Source organism: Salvia splendens, chromosome 12 (genome assembly GCF_004379255.2).
Source record: "Salvia splendens isolate huo1 chromosome 12, SspV2, whole genome shotgun sequence".
NCBI lineage: Eukaryota > Viridiplantae > Streptophyta > Magnoliopsida > Lamiales > Lamiaceae > Salvia > Salvia splendens.
Genome location: NC_056043.1, coordinates 19,042,220 through 19,053,078, shown reverse-complemented (window position 1 = coordinate 19,053,078; position 10,859 = coordinate 19,042,220). Strand labels below are relative to the sequence as shown.

Genomic DNA, 10,859 nt, shown 5'->3' with positions numbered 1-10,859 from the left:
TAGGGTGCATGCATCTTATTTATTTACTTGATTCATTGTGTTGATTTATGTGTTATTTAAATGCTAAAGGTGATTCCTTGCAAGCTATTTGAAAACAAAACGGCGGAAAGATGAGTTGAGGATTTAAGAGAACGATGTGGGCTTTCTTTTTAAATAAGGGCAATGCCCTAGGTATATTTTTATGTGAAAATGATATGAATATCTGTCATGCCATGTTTTGTTTTATTCTACGGAACCTATCTGTGGCTTTCGCCATCTATGGATAATCGAATTAGGGTCTGACTAGGGAGTGAGTCCCTACTCAGGCTAGTGTACACCAATGGGGATCGTGAGCCGTCTTTTGGGTCGGCCGGTTTAGTGACTTGGAATGTGGTCACATTCCTTGTCATCAATAGATCAGATATGGTAGACATCTATGGGAAAATGACTGCAGTCACGAATTTTACGATGGAAATTATTTTAGTGTCTCGGGAATTTCTAAAGTTAAAACCCTGAGGTCACTCAATGGTGGCATGATAAATACTTTTTATAAAATGTTTTCGGCATGAGTCCACTGAGTGCATCAAGTACTCAGCCCTGTATTTCTTTTAAAAAATGTGCAGGTTGAGCGTGACGGGTGCGGTGGGTGTTGAGCAAGACCGTTGAAGAAATTTAAGTGTTTAGAATGTGTCATATCTTCACATGTGGCATATTCCTTCTCTCAAATGCTTCCGCTAAGTAGTTGTCCTTCTTTTGAGTTTTTGTATCGCTGAGATAATATTCATTTTTGAGTTGTTGATTGTTGAGATATTCTGATTTTATTCGAGCTATTCCCATTTGTTTCGAGCTTTGATCGAGTTGTGTTGTTTTCCCCTCTTCTTTAATCCTCCCCTAGTCGCGATCAACCGTGTTTTCTATCCTTAGAAAATGAGGGCGTGACAATTACTATTTAGGGAATAGATGTAGATGAGTGTTCACACGAATGCTCATAACTTAGTTTTCCCATTAAACCAAGTTCTTGGGATCTCCAGTCATCATAGTTGGGTTACCACTATTACAATTCTTTAGTTTGTGGATTTCAAACCCATTCCCTCTAGCAATTTATTCATTTGATCACGATTTAACCCTTTGGTTAACGGATCCGCTAGATTATCCAATGACTTCACGTAGTCAATTGTAATCACCCCTGTTGTGATCAAATGTCTCACGGTATTATGTCGTCAACGAATGTGTCGAGACTTACCATTGTACAAGCCACTGTTTGCCCTCACAATAGCGGCTTGGCTATCACAGTGAATTAACACTGGAGGGACGGGCTTTGACCAACATGAAATATCTTAAAGGAAGTTTTTAAGCCATTCGGCTTCTTCCGCAGCTTTATCTAAAGCTATGAATTCAGATTCCATGGTGGATCGGGCTATACATGTCTGTTTCGTGGATTTCCACGAGACAGCACCACCCCCAATAGTAAAGACATATCCACTTGTTGAAAGTGAGTCTTTGTTATCGGATATCCAGTTTGCATCGCAGTACCCTTCAAGTACCGGGGGTATCTCGAAAAGTGTAGCCCATGATTTTGAGTATACTTGAGATACCTCAAAACTCTTACAAGAGCTTTCCAATGCTCTTTGCTTGGATTGCTCGTATAACGGATCAACTTGTTCACTGCGCAAGCAATATCAGGTCGAGTATAATTAGTAAGATACATAATGCATCCAATGACCCGTGCATAATCTTCTTGTGCAACGGGCTCACCCTTGTTCTTGCTCAAGTGAACATTGAGCTCTTTAGGCGTCTTAGCCGGGGTGCCATCATAGGCGTTGAACCTCTTTAATACTTTCTCAACATAATGAGATTGTGTTAAGGTGATTCCTTCGAATGTTCTTAGAATTTTCATTCCAAGAATTACATCGGCTAGACCCATATCCTTCATGTCGAAGTTTCTCTTTAATATGGCTTTCGTGTCGTTAATCACTTGGGTGTTACTACCCATGATTAGCATATCATCAACATAGAGACACATTATAATGTATCCATTATCAGTGTTCTTAATGTAGACACATTTGTCACATTCGTTGATTTTAAATCCGTTTGATAACATCACGTTATCAAATTTCAAGTGCCACTGCAACGGCGCTTGTTTCATTCCATAGAGGGATTTAACCAGTTTGCATACATTTTTCTCTTGTCCAGGTACTACAAAACATTCAGGTTGTTCCATATATATTTCATCTTCAAGGTCACCATTTAAAAACGCAGTCTTAACATCCATTTGATGAATCTCAAGATTGTGTACAGCAGCAATCGCGAGAAGCACTCGTATTGATATAATCCTCGTTACAGGTGAGTAGGTATCGAAGAAATCGTACCCTTCCTTTTGTTTAAAGCCTTTGACTACCAGTCTAGCTTTATACTTGTCCACTGTTCCATGGGCCTTAAACTTTCTTTTAAGGACCCATTTGCATCCTAAAGGTTTAGCACCTTCAGGTAGATCAACCAACACCCACGTGTGGTTTAGCAAAATTGAATCAATTTCGCTTTGAACAGCTTCTCTCCAATGCAACCCGTCTGGGCCAACAAAGGCTACTTTTATCGATGTTGGTTCTTCATCCAACATAAATGCAATATAGTCAGGACCAATTGTCTTTGGTGTTCTGACCCTGTTACCACGTCTTGTTACCGCATCGTTTGGATCAGGCCTTGTTCGCTTGCGTGATTCTGGCTCTTCATCCACTGATTTAGAACTAGTGGTTTCATCCTCAATTCTGGTCTCAGAATTGGGTGCAATATTTTCCTTGTCTTTGCGAGGAAATATATTTTCAAGAAATACAACATTTTTTGACTCGTTTGTTGTTCCCACGGTCACAGTCGATATTTCAGACTTGTGGACAACAAATTGATATGCACTACTATTAAGTGTATACCCAATGAAGATGCAGTCAACCGTTTTAGGACTGATTGTAACTTCTTTGGGCGGAGGAACCATCACCTTTGCCAAACACCCCCACACTTTGAGGTATTTTTAGGATGGCTTCCTTCCCTTCCACAACTCATAAGGAGTAACGTCCTTACCTTTGCGTGGGATTTTGTTTAGGATGTAGTTGGCTGTCAAAACAGCTTCCCCCAACTTGTTATGGGGCATCCCCGAACTGATCAGTAACGCATTCATCATATCTTTGAGAGTTCGATTCTTGTGTTCTGCAACACCATTAGATTGTGGAGAATATGGTGCAGTAATTTGATGAATTATACCACTTGCGTTGCATAATTCCTCAAACGGGGCTACGTATTCACCTCCTCTATCACTTCGAATCATTTTGATTTTACATCCAAATTGATTCTCGGCTTCGTTCTTATAATTTTTGAACGCTTCTATTGCTTCGTCTTTACTTCATAAAAGATAGACATAACAATATCTTTTGCAATCATCTATGAATGTGATAAAGTATTTTTTACCACCTCTCGTTTGCACCAATTTTAAGTCACATACGTCCGTGTGAATTAATTCAAGGGGTTTCGTGTTCCGTTCAACCGAATGAAACGGTAACTTAGTCATTTTCGCCTCAAGACAAGTTTCACTTTTGTTTTGAGTTTCTACTTCATTTGCCTTTAGTAAATCTAAACTTACTAATCTTTTAATGGCATTTGGATTTACATATCCCAATCTATTATGCCACAAGTTAAACACTCAGTCAAGTAAGAAGAAGTAGATGCATTCTTATTATTAGCCAACGGCTTAGGGACATGGCGTGTAGCTACACTAAGCTTGAAAAGTCCGTCGGTTACAAAACCTTTTCCGAGTGACTTTCCAAACTTGTACAAAGAAAACCTATCAGATTCGAATACAAGTTTAAACCCCTTATTCACTAGTATTGATTCTGACACTAGGTTTATGCGGATGTTCAGGACGTGCAGTACATCCTTCAAAGTGATGGTGACGTCGGACGTCATCATGAGAATCAAGTCCCCAATGCCGAGGACTTGAGACGAGGCTTGATTCCCCATATTGATTTTGCTCCCTTCAACAGCGGTGTAGGAGGTAAACTTGCTCTTATCGGCACAGACGTGGGCAGTAGCTCCAGTGTCGATGTACCAGCCACCTTTGTTATCAACAAGGTTGACATCTTCCGTGACCACAGCAACAAGGTCACTTTCATCCCACTCCCTGAACTCTTTTTCAACAACGTGGGCAGCCGGCTTCTTCTTCGGCTTGCGGCAGCCTTTGGAAAAGTGGCCAGGTTTGCCACAGTTGTAGCAGTTGCCTTCAACCTTCCTCGCAGGTTGCTTCCTCTTGCCCTTGTTCTTTGCAATTGGACGGGAGCGTTTGTTGGAGGGACCTCCCCACTCCAACAGATTGGCCTTTGCAACAGGTGGACCATCACCCTTAGCCAAATCATCGCGTTTGCGCACGTCTGACTCGTTGTGCAGCTTCACGATCAAGTCTTCAAGATTCATCTCCTTTCGCTTGTGCATAAGGTAGCTCTTGAAGTCCTTCCAGCCGGGTGGAAGTTTTTCAATGACCGTGCCCGCCGTGAAAGCTTCAGGCAGGGCCATTCCCTCGGCGGCGAGGTCGTGGATGATCAGGTGGAACTCTTGCCCTTGGTCCATGATTGGTCGGGAATCGACCATTTTGTAGTCCAAGTACTTGGCAATTACAAATTTTTTAATGCCCGCATCATCTGTACGATACTTCTTATCTAGCATTTCCCACACTTGTTTTGATGTGGGAATAGTACAATACACGTTGTAGAGACTATCATCTAAAGCACTTAAAATAAAGTTTTTACAAAGATAGTCTCATTTGCGCCAAGCGTCATACTCGACGTACATCTCGACACGTGCCTCGTCCTGACTTGGCGGGGTTGGCTCGTTCTCCTTGAGGAAGTTCACGACGCCCAACGTTGTTAGGTAGAACAACATTTACGGTTGCCATCTCTTGAAATCCGTTCCCGTGAACTTTGATGGCTTCTCGGCGGGTAGCATCATCCTTGGTGCCATTGGTGCCGAGTTTGTCCCATGAAAGAGACCAAGTCCGTTGCCCCTGTAGGAGCTAACAATTGGTGGGGGCACCGTACCCCCCATAGTTGCATGGAGTATGGGGGCCCCCGCATTTGTGTCGACCCCGAAGGATCCAGCACCCGTGCCGACCCCGATAGATCCAGCACCCGTGCTGCCCCCGAAGGAGCTAGCACTCATGTTGACCCCGAATGATCCAACACCAGTGCCTTGCCCGAAGTGGAACCGACCGATCCACTCGAGGTGAATCCAGAAACCGTCCCAAAGAGGTTGTCAAACACCCAAGAGGTTGTTGAGGAAGAAGTTGAGAAGCTAGGAGTCGGAATCATCGTTATGTCCGGCGACGTGTTGACGGGTGCAATGGGGGACACAGTGGATGGAACGGTGGCAGTGGCGGTAGAAGGGTAAGTCGACATCTCCGAGTCGAGGAGTCCTCTTTCCGCAAGACGAGATATGCCCCGGTAGTGCTCCGGCGAACGGGAGTAAGGCGGGGGCAAATCTTTGACGGACGGAAAAACAATGAACGAGATACTCCCCGGTAGTGCTCCGACAAGATAAAACAGCTTCGTCTTTGAAGTAGCAGCACCGCTAGCAGCAGAGCTCCGGCGAACGGGAGTAAGGCGGGGGTAGAGCTTCCACGGGAAGATTATGCAGAGATGGAGAGAGCGTGTATGCAAGAATGCTTGTGTATGTTCTGTACAGAATGCAATGGATGCATGCCTATTTATAGGCCAAGTCCACCCGCAGGGGCATTGATGGAGTTAACAGCCATTATGTGTGTCATGATGGCTTGACTGTAACCGCCGGGGGTTATTGACTGGTGCACTAGCCATTGGGAGCTGAAGAGACACGACGCACCTGGACATGCAACACGACGGCATACACCATGGACCGTCGGGGTCCATCGGGGGACCTTTTGTCTCTCGTTATGCGTCGGGGTCCAGCGGGGACCTTTTTTCGGGGGTGGTCTAAAAAGAATAAGCGGGGCTTGAACCACGCTCAACGACCAGCTCCAAAGAACAGCCCAAAGACCACCCAAGGCACAAAGCATAAGGCACCCGACACCCGGGTCACGGTGCGCGGCTCGCGGGCGGGCGGGCGGCGGCGCGCTCGTGTGGGCTCTGTCACCCGTCTTGTTCCACGATAATTATTACACATAATAATTCATCTTATTAAATACTTTATCAAAGAAGTTTATCATCCCCGATGTGGGATAATTAACCCTTAGTTAATTAATCTCTTAGTTTTTCCCATAGCTCATTTTTAGCTTATTGTGACCAACTTTAATATATTATTTCTCACTCACCGAGAATCGGATTTGAGAAAATGAATATACTACGGTCATCTACTCGGAACGTAGATCGTCGCTATTGCATTTAATTTCACAAAATTAAATGTCTTGTAACATTTATTATTAGTCAAAGTCGTTTGACCAAGCGCGATTCCAACAGATCATGGGCGAGCGGTGGGGCCGGTCGACCCCACCTAAATACGCCCCTGGTGCTCAGCAAAGCACAAGGTTAGCTATATTTGTTAGATGGTTTTTCAAGGACCCTGAAGACTTTCTAAGAGCATCCACTACGCTGTCCCTCCACCGTCCCTTAATCGTCCCTTAAACTACTATTTGAAGGCCCCACTGTACTTTATTCCTCCATTCCTTAACTAAGGGACGGAACCTGCAACGCTCCGTCCCTTATTCCGTCCCTTAAATTACTATTCATTCAATTTCATTTTTTATTTTTTTCCAACACAATTCAATTAAAACAAACACATTTCATTAAAATTAAAATAACATTACAGCATAAAATAAAAATACAACTTAAAATTAAAAAAAAACATAATTAAAATCTAAAAAAAATAAAAATGACATAATTTAAAATACAATTTTATATGGACATCCTTGAATGTTTTATGTTTCACTTTCGATGTGGGACCAAATCATTCTTGGATGTCTCTATAAAAGAGAAACAACCAAGAATGATTTTGTCCCACATCAAAAGTGAAACATAAAACATTCAAGGATGTCTCTATAAAAGAAGAACAACAAAAAATAATTTTATCCCACATCGAAAGTGAAACATAAAACATTCAAGGTTGTCTCTATAAAAGAGAAGCAACCAAGAATGACTTTGTCCCACATCGAAAGTGGAACATAAAACATTCAAGGTTGTCTCTATAAAAGAGAAGCAACCAAGAATGACTTTGTCCCACATCGAAAGTGAAACATAAAACATTCAAGGTTGTCTCTATAAAAGAGAAGCAACCAAGAATGACTTTGTCCCACATCGAAAGTGAAACATAAAACATTCAAGGTTGTCTCTATAAAAGAGAAGCAACCAAGAATGACTTTGTCCCACATCGAAAGTGAAACGTAAAACATTGAAGGTTGTCTCTATAAAAGAGAAGAAACCAAGAATGACATTGTCCCACATCGAAAGTGGAACATAAAACATTCAAGGTTGTCTCTATAAAAGAGAAGCAACCAAGAATGACTTTGTCCCACATCGAAAGTGAAACGTAAAACATTGAAGGTTGTCTCTATAAAAGAGAAGAAACCAAGAATGACATTGTCCCACATCGAAAGTGGAACATAAAACATTCAAGGTTGTCTCTATAAAAGAGAAGCAACCAAGAATGAGTTTCATAAATTCGCAAGCTCATCAAATATATGTGGGTTATTACAAATTTCTTGTATTTATTTATTTGTAAAAATTGTTTTTAAATATAAAAACCATTTTTATAAATAAAAAGTATTTTTTTTAAAATTTGATTTTTTTTTTAATAAAATTGATTTATTGCGTCAGCGTGACGACGCCCACTCACGGGCAGGCGAGTGGGCGTCACGCACGACGCCGGGTGCGCCACGTCGCCTAGGCGCGTGGCGAGACGGCCCGTCGCTTGTCTCGGCGACACGGGACGCGGGACGGGACGGATCGCGGGACGCCGGCGCGACGCGTAGTGGATGCTCTAAAGTTCGTTCTTTTTCTTTTTTCAGCTGCCTTATTAGTTATCTTGAATTACTATTCTGATTCTTCTTTCTTTCTGCTATGTTGTTGAAATACTACATCCGTTTCTCTTTGTTGTTTTGATTAGGGAATAGGGAAAGAGAGAAATTAAGTGGCTCAATATACTTTGTGTTTGCATATGAAAATCTACAAAATACTCGATGCAATTTTTTGTTTCCAAGTGCCCTCTGTAACTTGAAGAATGAAATATATTCCAATCAATCTTTTTATTGTAATAATTAAAAATACATATGAATGTTCGTTGGACCTATTGTGTTGGCTGCATCTGACATTTGGAATATCATAACCTCTTTTTCATCTTCATCTTTCTTCCCTCAGCCTTCTCATCTTCTCCCCAATCGTTTCTTTTTTGTAATTCTGCGTTCTATTTGGGTATTTTGCAGCAGTGGAGCGACCACAGTTCAACGACTATGGTAATGATTCTTGATTCAAATAGGTGAAGTTGGTTTGTTTCGGCTTCTACTTCATTTCCTCATTTATTATTGTACCACAGATAATACCGTGGAATAAAAAGAATAGTAAGCTTAAGATTGGCAGGTGTTTGTGGATTGATATTTATAGTTTGACTTTGATACGCCATGTAAAAACAGAAAATTGGTTTTACTCTTAGGGCGCGTTTTATACTATGGATATATGTAGATAAGGACAAGTAATCCACAGAAATCACATGAACCGGGATTCAATCTACTTGACCCGAATTTTTTCACTGTTACAATAGGAAAAAAGTTGGATTCCAGTCCACCAAAATTTCATGGATTAAAATCTGCTCTCGGGTTCCACACCTGGATTACACCCAAAACTTGCCACCATACCCCTCGGCCCCTTTTCAGATTCTTCATTCTCGATTAGGAAAAACATAAATTGTGAGTTCATCGCCGAGGTTACTGGTGGTGACGACGGAGAATCACTTGTGCTCACTTTTGGTGGAGGCATCGATTAATTCGGGTAAGGATTTTCATCGTGTTTGTTGTCATTCCGTGAAGCTCCCGTGACAGAATTATGAATATCACAAAATCGACTTGTTTAACGCATTTAGCCATCTGATTGCGTAATTCTCTTTGCTGTTAGTGAAGCAATTCCATTTATTTTTGAACTAGTGATGCATTATTGTGATTTAGGGTTGCAAATCGTAATATATTCCGTGTGAGTTAATGGTTATTTGTTTGTTTTTGTATACTTGCATTTTGGGATTTGCTTAAACCAAACATGTATCGTAGATAACTGGTACACCTTAGGTCATGGCAAATCGAGTGTCAAGGAATGTAGTTGTGATTCAAATGGTAGAGGATGTCCTACACAACCAGCAAATGGAACTAATGTCTGTTGTCCTCCCTTTCCTGTGTCGGCCAGGGAATCGTTCTCGCAGGAATGTGAGGACCGTCAGAGCTTATTTTGAGAGGCTAAGCAGGATCCCAGCGCAAGTAAGGCACTTCAATCGGCTCGTTGGTGTCTCCGACGTTGCTTGCATAGATAACCTGCGTATGGACCGCAACACCTTCGAGAGATTATGCATTCTTCTTCGTGGGACCAGGGATTTGGTGGATGGGAACTTTGTGAGTGTGGAGGAACAAGTAGCCATGTTTTTGGGCATCCTAGCACATCACAAAAAAATATGAATAGTGCGGTTTGATTTTATGAGGTCTGGATACACCGTATCCCGTTATGTGAACGCTGTGTTGGGTGCGGTTCCTAAGTTGTATGACACCCTGCTCGTGACACCCGAACTTGTGACTGAAGAGTGTGATGATAGTAGGTGGAAATGGTTCAAGGTTCTCACCTTCTCATGTACAAATTCCATTGGTGACAAGACACTCAGTTTTCATTGCAAATATGTCTTAATAAAAATTAATAAAATGATTTTCATCACTGTTGTTGCAACGATGCCTTGGAGCTCTAGATGGAACATATATTCATATGCATTTGCCAAATGAGGACAAGCCTCGCTATCGATCAAGGAAGGGGTAGATTTGCACAAAAACTTTTTTTGTCTGTGTTCTGAGAATGAGATTTGCGTACGTTCTTTGTATTACGTGATGCGGTCAATCGGGAACACGGTTTAAAAGTACCAAGAGGTAATAATTATGGAAGTGATATTGCCTCCGATTTGATGAATAAAGTTGCAACCTGTTTTATTCAAGCATACTCCTCGATGCATCTTGTTTTTATAGGAAATTATTACTTATGTGATAATGGCTACGCGAATAGCGATGGCTTCCTAACTCCATACAAGGGGGTCAGGTATCATCTCAAGGAGTGGGGTGGAGGTACTCAGGCACCACAAAGTGCACGTGAAATATTCAACATGAGACACACTAAGGCTCGTAATGTGATTGAGAGGGCATTTGCAGTGTTAAAAATGCGTTGGGATATATTAAGGACCACTTCGTACTATCCAACCAAAGTCCAAATTAGACTTATGATATCTTGCTTCTTATTGCACAACTTTATTAGATCTCAAATGGAAATTGACCTTGTTGAGATTTCCTTAGACAATGCAACAACAGAAGATGTCGTAGAGGGTGAGGGCCATGCGACAGAATTTGTGGATGTTGAGCCAACACCGACATAGACCAACTGATACGAGTCTTCACTTAATTAGTTTAGATTTATTAAGATTTTGCATATCTTTACATATATTTGTTTCTTGTTCAATAAGATAGGATTAAGTGTTATAAATATGGAAGAATGTGATCATTTGAGGGAATCAACGAAATACAATATTAATCTTTTGCCCAACGACGAGTTGAGAATTATCTTTTATTAAGATCTCGCGCTGCCCGACGGAGAGGAATTCCCGCGCACAGCCGGTTCTTGCTACCGCCGATCCTTCGTTAGGAC

At 41.7% G+C, this 10,859-nt stretch overlaps 1 long non-coding RNA gene across 3 annotated transcripts; it reads left to right on the top strand.

Moving 5' to 3' along the window:
* Nucleotides 1-8,122: 8,122 nt before the first annotated feature.
* On the top strand, nt 8,123-9,887 carry LOC121757326. 3 transcript variants are annotated; one of them, XR_006041246.1, is made up of 3 exons: nt 8,157-8,457; nt 8,740-8,966; nt 9,372-9,887. It is a non-coding gene; the product is annotated as an uncharacterized LOC121757326 (long non-coding RNA). The 3 variants fall into 3 exon arrangements; XR_006041245.1 differs by having other exon boundaries at nt 8,162-8,434; XR_006041244.1 differs by having other exon boundaries at nt 8,123-8,966.
* The last annotated feature ends 972 nt before the right edge of the window (nt 9,888-10,859 follow it).